Below are 27,034 nucleotides of genomic sequence, written 5' to 3' on the forward strand. Positions count from 1 at the left end.
CACCATTACAAATGCTTGTATTTACATGATAGTTGTTTATGTAATGCTCTAAAGAAAATCTAAATGAAGCACAGAAGCCAATGCTAATGCAGAAGATGGTGGGAGTTAATGAACATGCTCCTGGAGCAGTCCAGGAAATGGCAAGACTTACAGCCTGTGCCATAAGGATTCAACAAAAAGACTGCATCTCTCAAATTCTCCATGCTATGCATAACCTGTGATTTTTAGCCTTCTCATCTGGATTCCTGTGATGTTCAGGACCTCTGTTCACATATTGGTCCAGCAGTTAAAAAAAAGTCAGATTTATGAGGACACCGCCCCCAAAATTCAATTTTCCTCTTGAAACATTTCAATAAATGAAAGCAAAAGCAGAAATTGAACTCAGAAGTCTCTCTCCAAGCAGGCCTTTTCTGACTCCAGCCTCTCTTCTTTTCATTCATGGCATGTGAACCTTTTAGTAGCCCTGAATCCCAGTCACAGGTCTGGAACAATCTGACTTCCAAAGCAGGGCAGCAGCCCAGGTCTTGGCTCTGAACAGCCCAGCACAGCCCCCCACCTTCACCTCAAAGCATCACCTACTCCAAGTGAAAGCACAAGAGAAAGCATTCACAGATAAAAAGCATGTTCTAGCCTGAGGCCTGTCAGCATGGCACATGCCTAAAGAGAAAAATGAATCTGCATGATAGAGACTTGAAATGCAGGTGCCTGGATGGCAACGAGGATTTCCAAAAGGAGGCTTATGTATGTTAAAGAAAAGAAAAAAGGGATGCTCATTTGCAAGAGAAGGCAGGACAAAAACCAAAGCTACACCTGTAAGAAACAAGTTTCTTTGCCAGATGCAGTAAGAAGGTTGTACCTTCATTTGAGGCTCCAGCCAAAAAGATTAAAGCCACTTCCACCCTCACCCAAATCACCAAGGAGACCAAACCTTCTTCAGCTTTTAACTGCACTAAAGTCAGAGATGAGGGAGGGCTGAAGAGAACCCTCTCTCTCCAAGCCCCAGATCACTATCACAGTCCCACAGCACCCTCAGCATCCTCCCTGCTGCTCCCTGCCCCTCTCCCCCTGTCCCAAGGGATGCAGCAGCTCCCAGCCAGCACTCCACACACCTGGGGCAGCATCCTGCTGGACAAGACACCCTGATCCACACCAACTTTCCCCTGTAATCATCCCCATGGTTTGGCAACACTGTGCCCACAGCCCAGACTGCATGCAAGATCCTACATCTCCCAGGGGAAGCTGAGCTCCAGCTCACAAAGTGCCTCCAGCAACGGGGAACTCTACCAAGTTATGTACTCTCATGAATGTTTGGGGTTTTTTAAACTCCTGAAGAAAAAAAAAGAAGACAGAGAAATCAATCCAGTAATCCTTGTTGATTATACTCACAGTAATTATATTTGTGTTATGCCAACAGTATCTTCAGTCTTGAGATTGGAGATAGCTCCACTGCCTCATGGATGAAACAAAACCACAGGTTTTAAGCCACTAGAAAAAGGACAGTAGGCGTGGAAGGTGTTTTGGGAATGCAGGACAGGCAGAGCAGCTGGATGCTGGTGCTGTCTGTAAAACCACTCTGCTCCTACCTGGGACAGAAAGCAGAGCCCAAACTCTGCCCAAACAAATGAAAGCAGAGCAGCCAAGGTGCAAGGACACAGCAGACCAGAGCAGGGGCCACAAGCCCAAGACAAGATGAAGATGACAGTGTGCCAGGATGATCAGACAAGGCTCTCACAGACCTGAAGAAAACAAGGCACTTTACAGAGCTTCAACACCTTTGCTGTGGGGACCTGCTGTGTCCCAGGGCAGCCAGGAGGTGACAGCTGGGACCTGTCTGCTCCTGGCAAAAAGCTGAGCAAAAAGGTAAGAACAACAAAACCCCTCCCTCACTTACCTCTCTGTGCAGCCAGGTGTTGGTACAGTTATTAAACTTGTAAAATCTACATTTTTCTTCCTAGATGAAGGATTTACATTCACATCAGTAAAGAAATGCCCAAGGTTTAGAGGGCTTGATCCAAGAGCTACCATCCTCCAGCCCTTACAGGAAGAATGTCCAACTTCCTAAATATTTGAATATATATTTTACAATGTAAGTACATTGTGTGGGATGAGAGAGAACAGTCACCACATCACAGTTTGCTCAGCTGGATCCTGCCCAGCTGTGGGATCACCAGTGAGCAGCAGATAAAATTTCAGTCCTGTTCTGACACTGGTTCCTCCTGTTGCTTTTGGCGTGTTGCTGAACACCCAGCATGTCCAAATTTCATCACTTTATATATACATACATAGATCTATGTATACATACATACTGTAGGAATCATATTTATTCAACCTCCTACAATGCTCAAGAAAGCACTGAATTATGCTAAAGCAGTTGAAAGTGAGGAGCTCTATCAGAGCCTGAGATCAGAAGGCTCAAGAGAACAAGCAGTGATTTCACATCAGCCTGCAGAGCTCTGGAGTGAGCAGCCACCACCAGCCTTTGAAAATCAGGACCCTTCTGAGAGAGCTTAAAGACAGCTGAAAAACACTCCAGATCTTCGGAGGGAAAAAAATATATAAATATATATGATCAGAAGACACCACAGCCAACCCAAAGCACTTATGGGCAAACCACTGATTTGCAATTCCAAACCACTTTTCCGCCCGAATCCTCCGTGTACTATCTTATCTGATCTTCTCTGAGGGAATCCCCCAAACCAGCTTCAGACAGGACCTCTCAAGCTGTGCTCTGAGCACTTCTTAGCACTGAATGTTTGTGCAAAATGCTGACAAACTAGCTGCACTTTTGTGCACTGTCACCTTTTTTTGTAGAATTTTTTTTTGTTTGTTTTTTGGGTTTTTTTGTGTTTTATTAAGATTATCCTCACCAGGCTGTGCTCTCTAAAGATTGCCATACCCCACACAGACACACACCTTTACTGGCCACAGGTTAATATTAGCATAAAATAAATTTTAAGGGGGATGTGATCTGTATGAACACCGTAACAAAAAAAAAAAAAAAAAAAAAAAAAAAAAAAAAAAAAAAAAAAGCTGCTTTACTGATGTTCAATAAATGTTTTAAAGTCAGCAACCATGGGCAATTCTGCTTGGGGGCTCAAAACCAGGCATGTTCTGCTACAGTGGTAAAATATACTGCTGAGAAACACCTCAGACCCACTGCAGCACACCAAGAGAGGTCATGTTGAAGCAGACTGAAGACATTGATCCTTCTTATTAGCAAAATGCCCTACATTAGATGACCTCAGCATTTCACAAGCATTACATTTAAATCCTCCAGTAGTCTCTTAACATGGAAACCTTTGCCCATTCCCACTTTGCAGACAGAGGCACAAAGATGTGGAGAACATGGTGTAGCAACAGTTATGAAATAACAAAGTCTCAAATTTCTGACAGCAAATTTAAATTTGCAGGCTTCACATAAATGCCCTTTGTCCAAAAATCTTTTTGCTGAAATTAGTGGGAAAGTAAAAAGACTCCCTGCCTCTCCTCTTGTTATCTTGCCTTCCTGGAGGGTAAAAAAAATTAAGAGAATACCTTCAATTTGGAATCAAAATCCTTTCAGCAAATTATTTTTGAGGAACACTGCATGGAAACACACCTGTTTTAACTGGGGATGTCAAAAGCCCAAAAAAAAGTGTCAGAGAATAATGATGCTTTTTTTGAACAATCAGTATCAGTCTGTTCCTGGCATTAATTTTGGAAATGGTATAGCTAATATGACAGCTATGATTTGGAGCCTTCAAAAGGCATAAGCTATTGGCATTTTAAATACATTACACACAAACACGCACGCACCCCTACACCCACACTAACTCTGCAGATTTGTTCTGCTCCTGTCTGCTGGCTCTTCTGCGTCTACTCCACAACAGATTGTTTCCTTCCCTCATCCCAGTTTTTTCCTAAGGGGGTTTTACATCAGGCACCCAAATAAAAAGGGTTCAAAGAGACCTGCATTACCACAGCACACAGCAGAAGGGATCCTCTGCGACTCAATGGACACAATCAAGGCTTTCAATTAAACTATTACCCAAAAAGGTGTGGGTGGCTTATTACCAAAGACAGCATTTATTTTAAAAAATTGAGAGTACCATTAGAAACACCTAATATAACTCTTATTAACTTATTTGAATCTAGTTGTGAGCACATTGGGTTTCTAAGTGTCTGCTAACATAGCATTCTGTTTGCCTAATTAAGTTTTCAGTAGGGGAAGCTATAGCTCTCACATTAATATAGGGAACTGAAAAAAAAAATCACATATAAACCAATGCTGAGCTTGATTTACCTTTATTGTGTAAGGATTTGCTACGGGCTTTTCAACAACTGCTAACTAATTTTCCATCAAAAAGCACAATTGCTGTACAAATTCTCTTTCCAGCCCAAGCAATGGAGATGATGGACTCCCCCCAAATTTTAAACCCTCCAGGCAATCCCCACAGCATTCCCAGGCCCTCTGGTTTCCCTCATCACTTTTTCCCTTTGCTCGTCCACGTTCTGAACCTTGAGCTTATTCCCCCAGCCGTGCTGCTAAGCAGTAATGCTCTAGCTGGGGAGCATCAAGCAGAGGAAAATTACCATTAGCCAAAAAAAAAAAAATTAATCTTAAGAGGCTTAAAAGAAATCTCAGGGAATCAACTGCGATCTCCATGACAAATAATTAGCAAAATAAAGATAAAATACTGAAGCATCTCAGCTTTCCGCCACATTCCAAAGCGGCTTATTTTCTCCCCAAATTTTACTCCTGCTGCATTTAAAATGCTCGCTTGCAACTTCCAAAAAAAAAAGAAGAGGGGGGAAAAAACCCAAAAAGCAAACAAAGACAGAGTGTTTTGCCCAAAAAGACAAGATTTCTGCCTGGCCAGTCCCTGTACCCTGCTCCAAGCAGGGCCCCCAACCCCAACCCACGGGACCTGCTCATGGGGCGAGCACTCCTGGAACAGGCCCACACTACAGCATTAATATAATTTACAAAATGGTTAAAAATCAGAATGTTTTTGCTTCGTGAAAAATAACACACTTAATGCTTTTCATCTGGCACATAAAATTTACAATACCTCCAGGAACATTTTCTTTGGTTAAATCAACACTATTGGTACTTTTTTAGCCCATAAGCATATTACAGCCCCAGCTTTTTATGGCTTTTTTTGGTTGTTGTTTTCACCCATTGTAATAAACTTTTCAGAACCAGCAATGATCAACAATAAAATGCATTCCCATGTCAAACAATTTTAACTACTGCTTTTAAAACAATAATAAAAAAGGCGGGGTTGTGGAGGGGAGGAAGGAGGATTGGCTTCAAACCTGAGCGGTACAGCAAACTATCTATGCAATTAATACAAAGTAATCGTCTGCGCGGCCAAACTCGAGCGCTCTGGGCAGAATTGTTTCCATGCGGCTTGCAGCAGGCAGCCGCAGCAGATGTTGGCTGCTAAAGGGCGCAGACGACACAGTTCATGACTCCTGCGGCACATCTGCAGCGCACGGAGCGGGGAGCGCCGCGCCAAGCCGAGCCGAGCCGAGCCGAGCAGAGCCGAGCCGAGCCAGCTTTCTTCCGTGCCGAGGCTAAAAATAGAGGAGGTGTTGGTTTGCTCCGTTGCTGGAGCGGAGCATCCCGGGCGCGCCGGGGGATGCGGGGAGCGGCAGCCGCCGCCTCCGAGCGCCGCTCCGCACGCCCGCTCCTCATTAACTGGGCGGCGATCCAAGTTCATCTGGGCCCCGGAGAAAGGCAATGCTTGTGTTTAGACCGCACAATACTGACATAACATTAACAGATTTACATATGCAAAACTGTGAAGCAACAGGCATTCCCCCTCAATTGACCCACAGCTTGTAGTGGCTGCCGAGTTATTCCCTGCTTAGGCTCCGTAACCAAGTGGGCGTCATGCGACTACCATCTGGGTACCACTTATTTAAAGCTGGCAGTCTCTCTGTAATAGGCAAGCTGGCAATAAGCAGGAAGGGAATAAATTGCATCATTTAGTTAACATCCACTTGCTTTGCGGCTGTTAAAAACCCATGACTGAATAATAATTTGGTTATTTCTTTTGCCAGACAATGCTGTCAGCCAAAAGCGTACTACGCATGCTGCAAAACGTCAGCTTGCAAAATTTCCACTTTAAAAATAAATTAAAGAAATTTGCAGTATAATGCGAGCTAAGAAGTTTTTCTAATGCTAGCAACTCAAAAGCAATCGGGCTCTGAAAATAAACATGCACTACTGTAGTCACCAGATTCTGCTTTTCCCTAAAATCGTCTTTGTTTTTATCAGCCACCCACCACAATCCATTAAACTCGCCAAACATCACCAACCTGGCCCGTTACAAGCACAGGAACTGGGATTTGCTTGCAGGAATGCTTGTTAGATCCCAACACTTCTCCATTTCATGCTACCCACTGCCCTTCTCATCTTTGTCTTAATTCGTAGATTTTATCATTTCCTTCTGTCTGACAACTGCTTTCACACAAATCAGTATCAAAGAAAGTGGCTGAAACCAGAGACCACTGAAATACAGCTAGAACATAGCCTTTGTTAAAAAAACAAAAAAGGAGGAAACAAAGAGCTTTTGAAGTGGGTTTCTCTTTGGGGCTCTTTAGTTTGAAGAAAATTAAGTTACCAATAGTAATCAATTTTTTTTTTGTCCCAATTTGCTCAAAATACGGCCTATGCACACGTATCTCAACATCCATCTCTTCTCAGGACTAAAGGGAAAGCCCATGTTGAGTGCACTTTTATACTGCAGGGATAACAAGGCTTTGCATTATACAGTGGGAAAAGTCAGAAGAAACATTTCCAGTGGATTAATGGTGAGGATGAGCCCCGAGCACAGTCCACAGGTACGAGTGTTCTCCCCCAAAACCACGCTCGCTCCTCCCTCGTTACATTGTGAAGGGGCACCAGGGACTGAAGTGCAGAAACAAGACAACCAACAGTAAGTGGAAAGCTGAGTTCATTAGGAACTCACTGCCAGTGATGGAGAAGAGGATAGCAGAGCAGAGCCACACACCTCTCACATCCTGCAGTGATGCCTCCAGCACACACTGGGTATGGCACAGACACTCCACACAGCTGGGCACGGGCACTCCAAAGGCAGGTGGGACACAGCAGTCCTGCCCTGCCCATCACTGCCTTGCCCCCAAGCAGGGCTGGGGCACTGGGGCAGAGCCCAGCAGGTGCCAATGTCCACACTGTGCCATGCTGCTGATGGCAGGTACACCCAAGAGCACGTGTGGATTTGACACAGGTGACCCCTTCCACAACAGCACAGGTGCAACAGGACCTTCAGCACTCAAAATCCCTCCTGAGCTAACACACACAACAATTGCTCACTTAAAAAAATAAAAAAAAAATTGGAAAAGGAGCTTTTAAACAGACTTCCACAGCACTGTGGAGCTCTTGCTGCTTCACCTGGGATGCTCAGCCAGGCTGAGGCAGGCAGGGAAACACAGGATCCACACACAGCACTCCACAAGGTGGGATCACCTTGGAATACAGCAGACCTAAGGGCCAGTGTAACAGCTTGCAGGCTTTACAAACAGGAATGAAAGTAAGATGGAAGAGTTTTAGTTGGCACCAACCTGACAAGACAGTGTCCAATGAAGGGTGAGAGTAAAAAAGGGAACAGAAACCGAGGGCAGAGAGAAAAATCTGTCAGAGGAAGTGTGATGCCAGAAACTGTTCCAGGACCCCATGGCTGGATGCCAACTCAAGCCTCCAAAAAAAAAAAAAAAAAAAAAAAAAAGGCTCCAGAGCCCCTAAAACCTTCCTGGTTAAAAAATCTGTGCAGACTGAGGTTTGTCAAGTCATACTAGTGCTTGCAGTGCCTGCTCCACCACTCTCACCCAGAGGTCTCAGCTTGGAATACTTCTCTGGAGAGGAGACCCAGGGCATCCAGTAACTTTGGCAAGGAGAACATGCATCCCCTAAAGCATTTGTGTAACTCAGAGTGTTTGAAAAGCTCTGCAGTGCTAAGCCTTAGCACTGTTAATTGTATACACCATACCCAAGATCATCAACCCAGTAATGTTGTCACCCATGTGGTACATTACTGTATGGTCAATCTCCCTAATTATTCTTGAGTTATTTTTTCCAGTAGATCTACAAAATTACCAGCATAAATCTCAAAACATTTACCAGTCAACAAACTCAGCACAACAGACATAAGCTTGGCTCTGACAAATAAAAAGACTAAGGAAAATGTATTTATTTGTAGCAAATGTCCTTTCCTATAACCATCAAACAGATTACAACTGCATTTCTCTCCTCGCACTGCACCCTGGGATCCAGGCATTTAACTAGCACACACTACAGAGCTGGATTAATCATAAATAGAATATATTTTTAAGTGCATTAATTATGTAACAGATGCTTCCAGGATTCCAATGGAGGCAATTTTTAAAATCCCAGTGTACAGTTTTATGAATCTGTGCTGTTTCAAGGTTGTTTTTAATTTGCACTCAATACTACACTTATTTAAAACCAAGAGGTAGTCAACCACTGCCTAATGATATTTTTTTTTCAGTTCAGACTGGAAAACATATCCTACACTGCTGCTGCTGGACACCCCAACTGGTGACAGAGGTTCCTCCCATTTCTTTGCCATGATGATGGGTCTGAATAATGAGCTGTGTAAATGCAAGAATTCTTAATTTGCCTTCTATTAATTTCTCCTGCTCAGACACATTTCTGCCATTCAGAAGTCTCAGTCTCCTCCTGCACATTCCCACTTATATAGCAGATGTGATTCAGTGCACATATCACATGTGGAGGCCCTAACAGGGACAGTGGGGCACAGACAGGATGCTCAGGATTTCCAAACAGCCTTTTATTTATTGATGGGGTACCATGAATGGTTGGATTCAATGATCTTACAGGTCTTTTCCAGCTTTAATGATGCTGATTCTGTAAAATCATTCTCATTACTTTGAAAAATGGAATTAAATTGAGCTAACTTTAGAGTTCTGCCATACTAGAGAAAAACAGGGTTTATTTACTTACCTTGATACTAACAAAAATGGCACATCCAGCTCCTGGCTATGGCACTTCAGTGACAGGGACATGGCTGGGACAAGGGGGACCTCAGCAGCCTTAGGATGGCTGCACTGGAGCACCCTGGGGCACAAGCACCACAGACTCCATGTGCTGGATGAGAAGTTTGCTTTTCTTTGCACATCTCACAACTCTTGGATCAAGTCACACATCTCCTCACAGAGCTTCATCTCTGCATCTGTCTGCAATGCTTCATCTGCCATGACTTGGAGGGGCATTTTTCCAGGCACTCCCTGCATGTGCAGCCTGGGAGGTGGCAGAGTCCTCACCCTGATAACACTGGCTTGGATTGTCCCTGACACAAACCCCCCCTCTGGTCCAGGAGGTGAGGGGAAAATACAGGAGCACACAGCAATTGAGGTTCCAATCAGATGTGGTGTTGACACATATAAATGAACAGTGAATAACCCTAATGCAAAGTATTATTTAGGGGCACACAGTAATTGCAAATGCAACCTCAGCATGTGGTGAAGAGGGGGGTGAGGACAGGAGGGATTCAGGACCACAGCTCTGCTCACCTGCACATCAGCCACCCCTGAGGATATCCTCACCTCAGGCACAAACCAAGCAGGAACAAAAGGTGGTTAACAGTCATTTAATTCCTACTAAATGTTTTATTCTGGCAGCTATTCCTTTCCAAAAATAAAGGCAATAATTAAAAGTAAGGTAAACACTTTGCCGCCTCATTTCAGAGTGCACATTCCAATTCCTCAACAAGGCAATGCAAAAGCAGGCAGTGACCAGGCTGAGGTCAGCTGGAGAAGGCAGATGACTTTGTGCAACACCAGGGAGGCCCCGGGGCAGGCAGCTGTGTGCTGGGCTGGGTCTCACTTCCCTGGCACACCACAGCCAGTCTCCACCAGTGCCCAAGGGCTCCACTGACAGTGAAAGCCCCATGGGTGCAGCCCTGGCCAGTGGCACCCAGCCTCTCCTGCTCCAGCCTCCCCCAAAATTATCCATGGGCTCTGATGGGGCATGGACAATGCTGACCTCACCTCACCACCAGACACTGGTCACACAGCAAGGCTTGGGGGCAGTCAGGGACTCCCTGCAATGCTGCTCTGTGGTGCCAACCCCTCCCAAAACTCTCTGCTGATCCACCAGCATTGGAGCACAGGGACAGCAAAGGAAGAGGAGAGGAGATCTCAGGGGCAAGAAGGTGTCTCCATGTGGGGAGAGAGGCCAACCCTGAGCACACAGCAGGGCAGAGGGATCAGGTCCAAACTGCAGCACGCCCTTGCCCCCATAATCCCTGTGAGAGGGGAATGCCAGCACCATGCCAGGTTATCCCAAGGTAAGACTCCTGGGCTGTACCTGCTTGGCATGGCTCAAGCAAGGCTCCCTCGGGGCTCCTCTGCTTTCACTTCCTATTAATGTGCACCTGCACCCATATCAAAAGCACTAAAAGCATAAACTGCTTTTACTCAAAGCCCCAGTGGAAGCCTGAGCTGATGCTGGTGCACACCAGCACCTGGGCTCAGCAGCAGCCCCACCAATGACACTGCCTGTGGCTGTCCCTGCACAGAGCCACCACGGCCACCTGTGCTCCCACAGGCCACACACACCCAGCACACCCAGACTCTTTCTGGGGTGAACCTGTTCCTGAGCTCAGGCCATCTCTTTCCTTACCAGCTTGGCTCTCTAACTCCACGGGCAGATGGCAGGCTGGGCACAGCTTTACCTGAGTTTCATGTGCAGCTGCATTTGCTTGTTGCACAGGTAAGTTATTATAAAAACAAGAGGAAACAACAGCAGCCAGTAACCTGGGTATCTCAGTGCCCTCATCACAAATTTCCAGCCTCTGAACCAGTTCATTATCCACAGTTCACAGGGAAGAAGGAAACCCAAATACAGGATGCCAGGACATGCAGAGTAACAATTCCAGTACCTGGCACTAAGGGAACAGCATCAAATTAGCAATTAAAGGAAACCCCACACTTGGCAGCTTTGTCAGGGTGGGCCCACCAGCAGGCACTGCTGGGAGCATGCCCCAGGGCAGCTGGGCAAGGAAGGATGCTCTGCCCAGACTGAGGAGAGCACATCCAGACACAAAGCAGAGGTCTCACATTACAGCACACGCAATCAAGTGGCCAAGGGGGTTGCCCTGACCCTCCAGACCCTCCTCTGATCTCCAGAATCCAATGAGGATGTTCAACTGGCAGAAAACACATTTTTCCTCCTTAAACTAGTTTTCTGCTGGTCCAGCTTCCTGTGCAGTCTCACCCTCTGGCCAGCTGAAGCACAGGGGATGCAATGGGAAGCACACCCAGGGACAAGCTGAGATACCTGAATCTACTCAACAGCAAAGTGAACCGAGCCCTCACTCTGTACAGCACCAAGCGTGCTGTCAAACAGTCAAACAGAAAGTAGCTTTCATCTGAGAAAAAAAAAAAAACAAAGGAGGCAAAGGCTTTCCAAGGAAACAATTCCCCTTTGATGCTGTCATGAAGTTGTGAGCGTGCTTGAGTCACGGCACACGTGTGGACCATTGTGATGTGCTCCAGGAGCGATGTGTCCTCCTCCTCACTGCTCAGAGCATCCACAGGCAGAGGTTGAAACATGTGGAGGTGATTCAACACCGAGGAACAGCAACGCTAAGACAGGCTGTTCTTAACACAGGGGCTGTACCTGACACCACTTTTATTTACTCAGTAAAGTTTTCTGCCCTGTGTGACCTTCCCCTGCCAATTCAGCCATGTGTTCAGCAGCATCTCCATCCTCCCCTGGATGGCTCACTACAATCTGACAAGTAGACAGCACTTCTAATATGGGCAGACTTTTTTTGGGTTTTTTTTTTTGGATGTATGAGAAATACAAATTGAAAACTTGAATATTACTTGTTACCTGACAAAGCATTATGCTTTCTTTGTGTTTATGGCATCAAGAAGGGGGAAAAAAAATGGAAGGGGAAAAAGTCTTCCTACCAGAATGTAAATATTTGTGCATAGCAAAAATGAAGTGTTTCCATAAAGCTTTCAATAAAGTTAAGTGCAGGCCAAATTTTACCCATAGATACAGGCATGTAACTCCAGCTAAAGTTAGTCAGAGCTGCCCAAGTTCCTGAGAGGCCAACTCAAGCAAATAATGTTCATGTCCAGAAGGGCTGTGAGATCAGGAGCTGAGGCCACATACCCAGCCCTTTCGAGAGAGGCAGACAAGATCTGCTTCAAATCAGTGAAGAACTTCAGAGATGAGTCAAACCTGCAGGATTTGCTGCAATACTCGCTGCAAAAGAGGATGTGAGAACTGGCAAGTACGCTGTGTTTACTCACTGTGCCATCTAATTCTGGAAACTCGAGCTGAGACTCAGCGCTCGAGCACGACTCCAAGGGCTGGTGGGAAGATCCTGGCCCTGCTGCAAAGCCACTCGTTGGGCTAAACTGGTGGCACCTGCTCAGACAAAGCCATGGGCTGACCCAGGCTGAGGTGCTGCAGCTGGTGGGAGAAGCCTCCTCAGGGCAGAGGCTGCACCACAGCTGCCTCCAGCCCAGGGCTGAGCCTCCGCAGGCACCGGCGCACACGAGGAACAGAGATGCTCTAAAAATCATGCACTGCTTCAGTTAATGACACAGATTTACTCTGGGTGTTAGCCTGTTTTGCTAAAAAAAAGCCAACCAGATTTTTTTTTTTTTTTTCCTGGTGCAAACTGTCCTTTATAGAGACTATTAATATCCCTCTTCCTTCAGTTTAAGCTCTACTTCTCTTCCTTGTTCTCCCACTGACTTAAAAGATAAGTTACAAAATGAGATCTAATTTATCTCTATCTTTTGTCCTCATCCCTTCCCTCCTGTTACTGCCTGGACAGGCAGATTGTTCTGTAGGGAATCGCTGCAGGGAGCACAGAGTTTATATTTGCTGCAATACTCACATTTTAAAGCAGAAAATGAAACATTTTACCTAGTTTATACTAACCAGAACCCCCTTTGGTTCTGGCCTCATGTAAATAATTCTGCACAAAGTAAAAACTTAGATAAAACACCTTGCTGTAAGCAGCCACCTCAAACAGCTGCAAATATTCCTTATATCAGACACCAGTGTAGACAACAGCGGTGGATGGTGGCTGCCAGGAGGTTGTGCTGAAACAAATGCATTTTTATTTTTCCCTTTAAATTACAAAAGATTATCATTTTACTCAGCAATGCCCCTTATTAAATTGAAACTCTCCACATCAGAATTAAATACATCCTATCTACTCAAAATGAAGTGTATTATTTATCAGTAATATTTAATGACAAAAACCTGATAACTTTCTCCGATTATACCACTGATTTCCTCCAGTCATGCATCATTGGCTCTGCTGGTCATTAGCATTATCACAGTGCATAAACTCTGGCTTAGGCAGCAAGTTTGATAACAGAGCCAGACACCTAGAGCTCCCACTTTTCAGTTTGTTCAGATTTACTAGTTTACATCCCTATGAGCGTGCCTCTATCTAATGGCATCGATTAAAATCCCTAAAAATCCTAGACAGAGAATTTCCATTTCCATGCAGCACGCTTCTGCACACTCAGAATTCCTCAGTAAATATAAAGTACTTGCTGAAAAATTAGATTTCCCCCTCAACTGGCTGAGGATCCTTTTCCTGAAAGACTATACTCTAGCCAATCTGAAAAATAAATAGGAAATATTTAGCCTTCTCTGTCTGTTTAATGCCAGGAATACGATGGATAAGCTTAAGATATTTTAGCTTACTTCACAGGCAATGTTCCATTTTAACTTTTATGAAATAGTATTTTTGAATGCTGCAGATACCGCTTTTATAGAAGAAAAAAAAAAAATCAGAACAGATATACATGGTACAAAATGAGTTAAAATATACCAAAATAGGTTTCTCTCATTCTCAGTTAAATCCTTTAAATAAAATGCTGGATTAGAAAGGTTTCTGAGCAAGACCATCATTCCTCACACTACTGGCCTTGAGAAAACTCCGATGGGTTAAACCAGAGAAAGACTTTAAAATACTTGTACAAACAATAATTTTGCTGCATACTTCTGACATTCCTCTTTCAAAGCCTTTTAGGTATCAAGTAATTTATCACTGAAAAATATATTTTCCCTTTCCTAAACCTACAACTCAGGAGCTTTACAAGCCTTAATATATATTATCTGAACACACATGCAGAGGCATATCATTAAAAACTAACAAAAACAATTTATTATGAGCTATTTTAGAAACACCTTCTCCCAGCACTCATTTAATTCAATGACAGAAGGATAGGGCCCCTGACAACTCTCTGATTAAAATTAATTACTAAAGCTGTTAAGACATTATTACTATTGCAAAACTTACTGAGAAAAATCTCTCTTCTAAATCTGCTAATGCAGGTACAGGCCATGATATTCTGCACAATCATCCAGAGAGATTCTTATATGTTACACACATGAATATTCTAACACTTTATTATCTAGCCAAATTGATTTTCTTTTAATTTTACTTTTTTTTAACTCAGTCCATCCAACGAAGCTCCCATGATTTCAACAGGGGTATTTAGGGCTGAGGCCACATAACTGAAGCTCAATTTGCCTGTCTTATGGAAATACAACTATTTATGAAATTTACCCGAGGGGGAGGAATAATTTACAGTAAACTGATCAACAGAGTTTGCATGGTGGTGTCTGGAGCAGCCCTGTTTGGGAAGGAGAGCTGTTATGAAAGCAGAAAGTATCAATACTAACACAATTGGTGCCACTGGGTTATGTTATTTGCCAGGCAGAATCCATCTCTTGCACAGAAAATTTCAGTTTGGGTGCAGTTTCAGTATCACTAACTGCAGTATTAGAAGTTGGGACCATCATGCAAGAAACAGCAGCGATTTGATGAGGTCAATGCCAAATTCTGTGATTTGCTGAGGCAAAAAACGGATGGAACCCTGGCAGTGAGATGGGAGCACAGGATGCAGAAACACCAACACAGCCCCCTGCTCCTCCCCTCCAGAGGCTTCAACCTGATCATTCAGAAATGAAACAGTGAAAAATATTGGCATTGTTCTCCTCTGCCTGCCTGCTGCTCTACCTGCACGTGCACCATCCCCAAAACACACTTTTGACCTGACTGAGCACCAGCCAACATCAAACCCTGGGCAGGCACATCCTGCCCTGGGCTGCCAGCCCTCCCCAGCCCAACCCAGCCCCAATGTGCTCCAATCCCAATATCTGGAGCCACTCCATGATGATCCACAGCCCCCTGCACTGCACTGGTTTCAAGGGGATTTCTGCCACAGGAGGAAAAGGAGGATTTACAAGGCTGATTTTAATGGATTTTTTCTTTCCAGCACAAGTATAAAACGTGGGAACTGGGCTGGACGAGCAGCTAACAGAGATTTGTCATGAGGTTCATGGAAGACAGAGTTCATGACTCACTGTCAGTGAGCTCACTATTACAACATAAAAACTATTATTAAAAATAAAAATGCAAGCACCAAAAGGAACACTTCAAGAAGGTTTTAACTTCTTAATCCCAAACAGAAGACCCGTGAAATGAAGCTTGCAGCAGGCCCACTGGACAAAAATCCATAAAAGACAACCTTGTTATCAAAAATCTACTGTAACAGCACATTTTAGTTGAAAATCCCCCTCCCTATTTCTGCTCCCTTGGTATTCCCAGAAGTTTCATAGGAAGAGGTGTCTCACTCACACTCATCTCCCAGCTTTCTAGCAGCAGAAAAACACGCACTTCACATTCACTGTGCGACACCAGGAAGATGCTTTTTAAAACTGACATGGGTTCCTAAAGAAATATCAGTTAATTACTTAATCCTCCTTAATGGAATGATCAACATCCTTTCAGCAAACAAGGCTGAGATGATTTAACGTTTTATTGCACTGGAAGAATTAACCCCACTCCTCTCCCGTCTGCTGCGACCGCTCGTTCCTTTAGAATCAGCTCCATTTTTCACTTCTGCAGAGCAGCCCCTGCACCCTGACAAGAAAAAACACCAATAGACAAAAACCTGCCTTGGTGCTATTCTCCCAAGGCCTGACCTCCAGTCTGACAGAAAGGCAGGTGGCCCAAGCACCCAGGAAATCGAGGTACGAGGCAGCACAGAGCAACAAGCCCCAGCGTGAGCCTGGAACAACTTCATCAGCATCCCAGGAACACCACTTCAAAAGGAACCGTGGAGGGATGTTTGAATCCCAGCTCAGACAGCTCCTGAATCCCTGAGATCCCCTGGCTGTCGCTCTGGCAGGAACAAAAGTCCTTTCAGGGCTCCTCTGCTCGCTGCAACCAGACCCAGGCTCAGAGAGAATTCTGCAGGCGAGTGCTGTGCAGGAAAGGGAATTCAGCATCGATTTTTGTGATCAGATGTTTAGTGGCTGCTCTGAACACTCCAGCAATCCCCCCTCACCATTTTATCTTCCTTTATCACAAGCTTTTTAATAGAGACATGACATTCTGCTTACTGCTGGGCTCTCTCTATTTATCTCTCTCTTAACAACACTTTGGCATCATCGGCTCCGCTATCTAAATCAGCAATAGTGCATGTCCGGTCACATAAAAGCAGAGAGGGCTTCCCGAGATGCCTTGGGAACTCTGACTACTCCAGTTTGCTGATGTGTTAATATGCCCCATCCACTAATTAATGAACAAACAGCTTAGCCAGGGAGCTGGGGGAGGGACACCAACACCAAGACTGCAGAGAGCCCAAGGAAAGACACTTGACCCTAATTGTTAGCAACAAGATGACAAGACTGATCGAGAAGTACAGCTAAAACTCAGATCCAACATGAAAGGAAATGTCTGGCGAAGAGGGGAGAACTAACGATGCCATTGGAGGCTGCAGCCAACCTGCCACACTGTGCCACCTTCTGTCGGGCTGTCAGCACTCAATGCCCAGCACCTGGCCTGGGCTCCTCAGCACCACGCTGCCATCACATCCCTCTCTCCACACCCAAATCCTCATCCTCCTCCTGCCACCCTGCAGCTCCAGGGTGAACACTCCAGCCAGGAAAAACCAGGAGTTTGCTCCAACCCATGATGAGAAAGTGCGGCTCACGCTGCGCCTTCCCGGCAAAACCACCTGCAGAATTCCAGCCAGTGGGTTTTGAAAAGGGACAAAGTTTGGCTGAGGTTTCAGACAGACACAGTTTTACCTGGGGGACAACATTCTTCATCTTAAAAACAGCCTGGACCACGTACCACAACAGATACGCCTGCAGGTGTGCCAGCAAAACAGTGCTGTCCCCCCTGTCGACTTTGGGAAACACTCCCAGATAGAGTTCAAACCCTTGGGAAAAACGTTGTAAGCTCTTTCTACCTGAAAAATCCATTCAGCTGAGAGCCACAGCAGTGCAGGAGACACTGCAGCACCGTGCTCTGGGACACACACCCAGGAGAAAGTTGACTCACAGACGGCACATCCAGCGCAGACACACCGCGAGCGCTGCGGAGCCCCAGTTTTCAGTGCCAGTTTTTTAATTTCAGTCCCTCTGAATTAAACCAAGTTAGTGAGGAAACAGGCCCTCCTAATAAAAACACACCAGTGACAAGCATTGTACAGACAGCAACATTAGCAGTAAACAATACACAGGAGAATCATCCAAATAAAACACTGTGGGTATTTATTTGTGCTGCTTTCTGAGACCATTGCAACTAAACGGGAAACTGGAAGGGAAAAAAGCCCACAATTAGTTTCAGAAAAGCACTCCCAGAAACATGGTAGCCTATCAGATCTATGTAAATATTTTACGATATGGGTTCCATTTCAGTAGATCTGTCAAGATATTTACAGGGCTTGACAGTATTTCTGCCTTTAATTAAATTTTCACACACATACTTTAATGTAATTTAAATAGATTATTAGTTGTCAGAATATAGTATAAATTTTGTTTACGATTTAGTTACTTTAAGTACTCACATTGAGGAAACTCATTTAACCCCCTGACTGAGGAGCATTAAGTGTTGAGATGAGACTTCTAAAGAGCTTCTACTGCCCTTTGCACTCTTGCAATAATCTTAAATTACTACAACTTAATTGCAATTTCAAGGCACTAAAATGGAGATGTTTTTAAAACAGCACCAGGAAGGTCAATGAGAGAAGAAAAATTATTTAGTCCTCCTCAGGTACCAGACGCCTCTTAGGGAGAAACTGATTTTGCCCATGATCTTCCCTTTGTCCATTTTCCATAGAATCCCATCTTCATTTGCAGAATGACGTGGAACAAAAAGTCATCAAGATTATTCTGGATACTTGCCACATCCAAACAGCCATTAGACATAAGCCTGCTCACTTGCATGCATGGAAGAGAGCCGTGCCAGGAGAACAGAAAGACAAAACCCTAGAGCGCATTTGCAGAGAAGGCTGCACACAAACAGAGCCAGCAGCTTCTCTGACTTGAGCTCCAGTGCTGGAATAAGGAAAAAGAGCACGTGTTAAACCCCTCCAGAAATCCCAACCAACAAATACCTGATCTCCGTAAAACAGCACAACCGATTCCTCTACAGCACAAAATACATCTTTTTAAAGTAAAAGACTACAGAGATCCCACAATTAAGTTTCTCCTCTGCATGATTTATTCCATGCTGGTTTTTTTTTCCCCCTCTCTCTACACTGGCATCACCTTGTTACCTGCAGGAGCTGCAATTCCCAGCGCAGCGAGCTGCGGGAATCGAACCGCGCAGTGAGCAGGCTGCGAGCAGCGCTTCTGTCAGCACAAAATCAACCACTGCTAGCAAGCACAAGATCTTCTCTGCTTCTTCTTGCAACAAGGCATTTCACAAGGATCTGGCCAACAGAAAAACAATCAGACTCACGATTTGAACACCGCTGTGCCTCAGCACGGCCGGCGCTGACGCACGTCCTCGGTGGCGCGACGTTAAGGGCTCCCAGCCTGGCCATACCTTTCGAAGCACTTCAATAAAGTTCTGCTTGCCAGGACCTCTAAGAATGGTCTCAAAGACACTGCTTGATCTCTAGTGCACAGCGTCTCTAAATTCCACCCAGCAAATGCTTTCTGGCTTCTCCTGCATAGCACATCTCTGCTGAAGCGCTCGCCGGGTGTGAAAACACGCTACTATACGTGGAGGGAGGGGGAGAAAAAGTTTCAGTGACACGAGTTAGTGGCACAGACCAAAAGCCAAAGGCAGCAACATCAGCAGAAGCCCCAGTTGATGCCAGCACACTCTGGATCAGGCCCAGGGCAGCCAGCTGCACCCTGAGCTCACCCCTGGGGACACAGGGACCATGCCATGCCCATGGCTATGTTCAGAGCAGGGTGCCACCATGTCCCCACACTGCTGACCACCCCTGGGCTTCCCCTCCAGCCACCAGCTCCTTCTCACCTGCTTCCCCAGCAGAGACTCGCAGGGAAAAGCTCTGGGAAGCAACCTGACAGCAAGGCACATCTGAGGGTTCATTAAAATGTGCTATTTAATTCAGCTTAAATACAGACAGCAAACAAAACCCTGGTGCACCCGAGCCCTGCAGGGTCTGATCCCGCTCCCCCCACAGTGGGAACCCCCAGGAAAGCTCCCTCCAGGTGCCCTGTCCCTGCACACACGATACTGGATGTGCTGGGAAGGGCAGGAGAGGCCTGAACAAACGCTGCACCTCCAAAAGACACCCAGCTACCTGCAAAAACCCCACTGAGCCTTCTTCAGCCCTGGCTCAGCTGTGTAAAAATATTTCAGCTCAGTGCCTTGAAGTTGCAATTAAATTGTAGTAATTTAAGATTATCACAAGAGCAAAGGGCAGCAGCAGCTCTTCAGCAGACTCCTCTCACCACTTAATGCTCCTCAGTCTTGGGGTTAAATGAGCTTCTTTAGTGTAAGTACCTTAAAGCAAGTGAATCGTAAACAAAATTTATACTATTTTCTGACAGCATATAATCTATTTAAATTTATTAAAGCTTCTCAGAGAAAATTTAAGACGACAGAAGTATCATTATGCCCCATAAATAACTGGACAGCCTTGCCGAAATAACTGCATTTTACATACATATCCTACATATGTGTGTGCATATGTGATTTCATTTAATACACAAATATATGCTCAACAGATATTTCACAAAAGGAATCACGTTATCCAGTTCAATCTCTCAATTTCAATGACCATAAGAGGTACGAATACTAAACGCTAGACACATTTCATATATTTGCTTTTTTACTACCAGCCTTTTTTCTAAATTTTTACAGTGCTATGAAACAGGAGTAATTCAGGAGCTACAAATGTTTACAGTATATCACATGAAGGGTGATAATGCAGATTTTAGCTGTGGAAAAAGGTGATTCACTCCATGAGAAATGCATACTGCAGCGTATGCTGCACACTAATGTCCGATGCACAATTCCCTGCTCAACTTCCCTGCTCCTTCTCCCACCAGGGCAAAACCCAGCTGTGTTACGGTCACTGGTGGAACTGATTTAAGCAGAAAATGTTTATAGATGTTAAAAAACATTACACATTACGCCAAATGGCTTAATAGCATACATGTGCATGTTTAATGCAGTACTTTTTATTGTCTAATTAAAATATATACCATAAAAATCTACAGGGTTTAGAATAAGTTATGCAGGACAGTTATGAAACCTTACCTTACAGAAAGTATAAAGTACTTATTGTGAGATCTGCACTGCTAATTCAAAAAATGCTTATGTCAAAAGATTTGGGATTTCTTCATTCTTCAGAATATGTGCACTTGGTCTGTCTCCTGGTTAATATACATTAGGATAACAGCCTCTTACTTGGAGCTTTGTTTTTTTTAATAGGTATTTCCACTGTTTTAGAATACTTCAAATAAATGAAAGAAACAAATTTGCAAAGTTTGCAACCAAGTGTTTGAATACAAACATGAAACTGTCAAGCAACAAAACTAACCTCACTACCCTGGTTGATTTCAATTAGTACCTAAATCTTAACTGTTTACTGAAGCAAAATCAAGTGTCTATTCATACTCTTTACTGGTATTTCCACTAGAAAACTACACAGTAACAGTCTCTCTGATACAGACATGAAGACACATCACAGGGAGTCTTGTAAAAATCCCGGTGTATCAAAAGCAAGGTCCATCCTGACAGCTTGGCAACATGTTTGAAGGAAAGATATTACAAGTTTTCCAAACTCTAGGAATGCAGTCATACAACATACAGTGCTTAATCACAACCAAACTCCTCTATTTTACAGCAACACAGAACTTACACAGAGATTAAAATTTAAAAAAAAAACCAAATCCACGTTTCCTTACAATTCAGTGATCCAGAAATAAAAGCCGAATTCCACAGAACTTCTATGTTTTTCTGCATTGCACTACTGTAAAGCCTTCTTCTCTGTAGATCTAGACAGCATAAACAAAATCAAATCCTAAGTCCCTCTGAAAGTGTAAAAATGCACTTCAAAACATAATCACTTAAAAAAAAAAAAAAAAAGAAACAAACCCCAAACCCCAGCCCATGCACATAAAACTAACTTTGCAATCAAAATCGCAAGCAACAGAAAGCCTTGTTTGAAATGGTAGTTATTTTTCTCAGAGTTATCCTTTGGTTTCACAACAAAGATCAGCATTTGTAATGGTCCATTTCTGCATAAGTGAACATATAGCCTTGCTGCCTGATCGAATAGTCCAGAGCTTTCAGTGAGGCAGCTCCTGACAACAGCCCAGCAGCAGCTTTGTTTGATCTCTCCTGCCTTCCTTAATCTGGGTTGTCAAGGTTCACTTGTTGGAGGCTGTTTACTTTACTTTTTCCAGAAAAAAAAAAAAAAAGTGATTTTTTTTTTCCTGTCTCTCATACAATGACTAATCCAAAGACTAAGGGGGAAGAATGCTGCCAATGCAAGATGTTAAAGCTACAATACCTTTTTGCAATGAGATTTTAGCCGACACCTTTTGAATGGTAACTAGTGGAGAGCTTCCTCCCCCAGTGCCCTGGTCCATTCAATATAGTTGGGAGATAGTTCAAATAAAATGTGCAGAGGAAAAGCTTCAGAAGAGAAAAGTTGAAACAAGTAGCCCCAATTTTCCTGTCCTTCCCCAAATGTAGCTGCCGAGACACGCGGTACCTCCTTGCCCACACCCGCTTCTCTGGGAGCTTGAGATATTTCAGTCTCTCTCAAATTTACAAAATGTAAGAGCTTCTCAGCGATAACAGAAACTGTAAAAATAATACTAAACCGAGCAAAATGCCTGTTTTCCAAAATATTAAAGCAAGCCACGGATTAACAGCACAAGCAAAAAAGTTTCTTCGATGACATGCTTGCAACTTTGTGTAATTAAGCAGCTGTCACTAGTGACATTTGGTCAAATCAGCTAAAATCCAAGTTTTAGAAAAACTGCAAGGAAACACAGTTTAGAAAACTGCTTTAATACTTAAAACCATCCAGAACCCCAGAAATCAGAAGGCTATACAGTGTAGACGACACGCTACGAGCGGCACACATCCATTACTCACTCCGAGAACAGTTACTAAAAATGAAACCTTAAACTTCTGAGCACAGAAGTTGAGCTCCAGCTTCTCCACAGAAGCGGCTCAGAGAGCGCTCGCAGGCGGCAGATGCCTCGGGCAGGGACGGGAGGGCTGCGCGCCGCCGCCAGGCTCGGGGTGAACCGAGGGGGAAAAGGACGGGGGGAAAAAAGAAAAACAACAAAAAGAAAAAGTAATCTCGCTCGGCTCGGTTCACTCAAAGCAAAACCACGCAATTAAAATCATTACAGCGAAGCGGCAGCGGAAGACTCGCTGGAAGCGCGGCGCTCCGCCGGGCGATGCTCTCCGCGCCGCTCATTCAGAGTTACCGGGCGCTGCGCTGCGCCCCGCGGAGCCCTGCCCGCGCAGCCACCGCGCCCCGCTCGCTGGGTCGCTTTGGGGTTTTGTTGTTTTGGGGTTTTTTTGGTTTGGTTTTTTTGGGGTTTTTTTGGTTTGGTTTTTTTGGGGTTTTTTTTTTTTTTTGGTTTTTTTTTTTCAGGAAAGAAAGAAACCGACAAACCGGCGGGGCGGGGGTGGGGAGGAGGGAGGCGCGGACACGCCGCTCGGCCGCCTGCATCGCGCACCCCTCCGCTGGCCGGGGCCGCGGGCGCGCAGCGCGGGCCGGCAGGTGCGCGGGGCGGCCCTACTTACCGGGCAGCGGCGGCGGCTCCGCGGCGCGCAGCGAGCCGCGCCTCCGTCCCGAGGCTCCGCACCGCGGGGCTGCGCGGGAGGGGGACGTGCGCGCACACACGCGCCTGAAGGATGCGCGGTCCGCACCCGCGCAGCGAGAAGTTGCGCCGGGCTGAGCTGGGGAGGCGCGGGTGTTTATTCAAACACTTCGTTTCAGAAAAAAAAAAAAAAAAAAAAAAAAAGGAATGGGGGGGGGGGAGGGGAGCAACGCGTCCCAGGGACCCGCGGTGGGGGCGGATGCACGGCGCGGAACTCCGCGCCTGCGGAAGGGGCTGCGCGGGCGTGAAGCCGCAACAGGTGCCCGGGGAAGGGGGAACGGGCAGCCGGGCACGGCGCTGGGGAGAGGAGGGGGTGCGGCCCCACCGCAACTTCTTGCCCCGAGTGGCGAAGTTGGGGCGTGCGCGCCCCTTGCGCGGCGGCGCGGAGGGACCCGGCGGAAAACACGCGGAAAGCGCGAGCGGGGATGGGAGGGGGGCGGGACGCTCCGCATCCCACCACGGCGGGGAGTGCGCGCAGCGCGGGGCGGGGGGGAAGTTTCCAAAGTGGGCGGGGAGGGGGTGCGGGCGGCCCCGCAGCCCGGGGAGGGGGCTCCGCATCCGCGCACCGCCGCCCCGCATCCCCCCCACCCCCCCGATCCCGCGGCGGCGGTCGGGGAGGGGCGGCCGGGCACGTGGGGCCGGCGGGGGAAAAGTGCAACAGCCCCGGAGGAGCGGGGAAAGTGTCGGGGGGCGCCGGACTCACCCGCAGGACTCGGCCCTGCCGCTGCCCAGCACGGCGCGGCCGCGGCGCGGGCGGGCGGCGGCGCGGAGCGGCGCGGGGCTGCCTCCGTCCCGTCCCTCCCTCCCGTCCCTCCGGCACGCCGAGCCCGGGCGGCGCGGCGGCGTGCTCCGCCGCTCGGTAAATAACAATAGAGCCCTCCGCCCGGCGCCGCGCCCGCGGGCCCCGCACGCCGCCCCGCCGCGCCCCCGCCCCGCGCCGCCCCGCGCCCCCCTCCCCGCCCGCGCAGCCCCGCGCGGGCGGGCCGGGGGCGGCCCGCGACACCCCCGCGGAGGGAGATGTTGTTATTTTTTGCTGTTGTCAGTCTCTGACGTCACATCCACCTGCTGGGTAAACAAGGCTCGGCGCAAGGGAAAAATAATAATAAAAAATAAATAAAATAATAGAAGCGGGGGGTGAAGCGCGCAGGGGGTGAAGGGCGAGAGCCCCGCAGGCGCGGAGCTGCGCGGAGGACGGCCGGGGGGGCGGGGGGGCCGGGCCGGGGGAGGCGGGGCGGCCCTATGGGGAAGCGAAAGTGGCGGTGGAGCGCGGTGCGCAGCGCTGCGCATCCCTGCGCGCCCCTCCGCACCCCGAGGGACAGCTCAGCGTGCGGGCCGGGGCCGCCCCGTCGGCGGCGGCGCAGCGCTGCGCGCCCCTACCAACTTTTCCGCAGCCGCGCAGGGGCCAGCGGGGCATCAGGCCAGCGGAGCCGGGGGATGCGGGGGACCCCGGAGTGCCTTCCGCGGGTACCCGCGGAGCCGCCTTACCTGCGCGGAGCGGCGAGGCAGGCGCTTCCCGCGTTATCCCCGCAGCGCTGACGGCTGCGGGCGCAAACAGCGTTTAGACACAGTGCGCGGGTGCGCAGCGGCGCGCACCGGCCGCGGAGCGGGACTGACCGTCCCGAGAGCCGGGCCGGGTGCGGAACCGCTCCGCGGCGGTGGCTCCGCATCTCGGTGGGTGCGCGGAGCCGCAGCGCTCCCGGCCGCGCCGTCGGGGCTCCCGAGGAGAGGGCGAGAAGGGGCAGAGTCGGGACCACCCGGCTGCCCCAGCCCTGCGGCTCCGGCACCCGTGCATCGCCAGTTTTAACACTTAGCGCGGGTTTGGAACCTCTGGCGGCGCGGGGGTCCCTCGGCGGCGGCCGGGGCAGGAGAAGGGAGCGGTCCCGCCGCGCAGCCCCTTGCCCTGCCCTGCCCGGGACCCCGGCCCGGCACCGAGGGGACGGGGCTCGGTCATCGGGCGCCCCGCAGGGATGGAGCGCGTCCTGCCCGGCGCTGCGGGCGGGAGTCAGCGAGCGGCCGCCAAGTTACCGAGCGACCGACTCGTTCGGGGAGAAAACTCTTTCCTTGACCCGCCCGGGTTTCTTCCCTCCCTTTGTTTTTTGGGCGATCGCGTGTGGCTGCCCGCCGGACTGACCCGGGGCCGGGGCCGACGGTTTCGCATACTGCCAGGAGCGGTACCGCGTGCCGAGCCCCGCGCTGAGCCCAGCCTGTCCCCCCGTCCCGGTCCCGGTCCCGGTCCCGTCCCCCGCCCGGCCCCGGCGGCTCCGGCAGCAGCGCCGGGCCCGCGGCGCCACCTCCCGACAGAACGGCGGGAGCCGCTCTGCCAGCAATTAAGACCTGGAATTACCCTAATAGCGAGGTACTTATGCCTAATTCATTATATTTTAAATAATTAAGAGCGGGAAATCTCTGCAAATAAATATTTGCGGAGGTGATGCTCGCGCCGCTGCCGGAGCGGTGCGCTCAGACCGGCGCGGAGCGTTCGGGGCCGGGAACGGGCGAGAACCGGGAGCGGAGCGTTCGGCATCCCGCTTCTCCAGCCCCGGTACCGCAGGAGACACCGGGGTTTGTTTGTGTGACCTGCGGGACCACCAGCTTTAAAAGCAAACATCATTTTCAGCGTGTTCTGTTACAGTTTTTAGTTCATCTCTTTCTTCAGTAGGAAGAAAAAGAGCTAAACCTGTTAAAAGAGCATTTTTTAAACACTCTCCCCTCTACCGTTAAGAAAAAAAAATGCTTGTTTTACATTTCATCCTCCAATAAACGCGTATTGGCTACTTCTTCATCTCCTGTTTTTAACTTTACACATCCAAACCAGTATATCAACTCTGTAAAACATGATTAATTCCACAGACAGTACCAGCGGTGGGACTTCTCCCTCCCCCTCTGCCGATGTAGCTGCTAATTGTACTTGAATTGTTTACTGCTGTATTGTTTTACAAGTGCCTGGAGAAAGATGCTTGATATTCCCACCACCGGCAGAACCATCCCAAGAGCAAATGCTTGGCAGATTTTGGCAAGGATCTACACAGGCTACAACTACAGCTTGTTAGCTGAAAAAAAAAAAAAAAATTATGAAGGTGATGACGCCTCTGTAATTATAGGTGTTACTTGTTATAAAGTCAGAATGTTTTCCAAGCTACTGTAATGCCACACCTCCAATGTCCCAGGAGCCAGGCCTTGGAGTCCTTTCTGCCTTAGTCACTGGTTTATGAGGCTTTGCAGAGCACATCACCAGGCTGCACGGCGGGTTCCTGGCCCACTTGGCACTCCTGCGTAGGTGCAAAGCCCATGTGGGTCCTCAGCTGTTATTTTACCTTTTGCATAAGACAGGAAAAGATGAGATACACACTATGCACTGCCCCAAAAAGTTGGCGGACATAAAGAGAAATGTACATTGGCTTTACAGCCTGGTTTTATGATTATCTGACTTTGTTTTAAATAAGCACAAACAGAAGCAGCACTGTGAGTACCCTCATACTGCAACTTGAGGCAAAACCCCTTCTTGGTAAGATGGTGGTTGCTGCTTTCCACATATTTCCTTTTTTTCAATGTAGTTAGGGAAAGTCAGATCAGTCCAGAAACAAAAACCTTCAAAAAAGTAGAAAATGCAGCTCTGCCTATCACATGGCACATGCACAAGGTAAAATAACTGGACCTTTCTTTTTCTCAGAGAACTTCAAGGGCATCAAAGGTCAACTTGCCTATGAGGGGGAATTTTAAAAGGTGTAAACATCATCTTATAGACTAAGCCCAAAGCTCTTGCAACACTTGCACCGGCTTTAGTGGAAGCAGGATCTGTTCTCCAGCTGGGGAAGTCCCACAAAAAGAGATAATGTGACACAGCTAAGGTCTCAAGTTGTCTTGTCTGAC

At 47.4% G+C, this 27,034-nt stretch overlaps 1 protein-coding gene across 7 annotated transcripts in view; it reads right to left on the reverse strand.

Moving 5' to 3' along the window:
* The window catches only part of FOXP1 (forkhead box P1), a 377,034-nt gene extending 352,367 nt beyond the window's left edge, over positions 1-24,667 (reverse strand). For 3 of the 7 annotated variants that reach the window (XM_079316604.1, XM_079316605.1, XM_079316619.1), the window contains exon 1: positions 23,088-23,243. The gene's annotated coding sequence lies outside the window, so the exon portion shown is untranslated. Of the gene's footprint in view, positions 1-23,087; positions 23,244-23,867; positions 23,952-24,649 lie in introns of those variants that run through there. The other 4 variants (XM_079316617.1, XM_079316618.1, XM_079316603.1 and 1 more) reach the window with 3 other exon arrangements.
* Positions 24,668-27,034: the final 2,367 nt, after the last annotated feature.

Source organism: Erithacus rubecula, assembly GCF_903797595.1.
Source record: "Erithacus rubecula genome assembly, chromosome: 13".
In the NCBI taxonomy this organism is placed as follows: Eukaryota; Metazoa; Chordata; class Aves; order Passeriformes; family Muscicapidae; genus Erithacus; species Erithacus rubecula.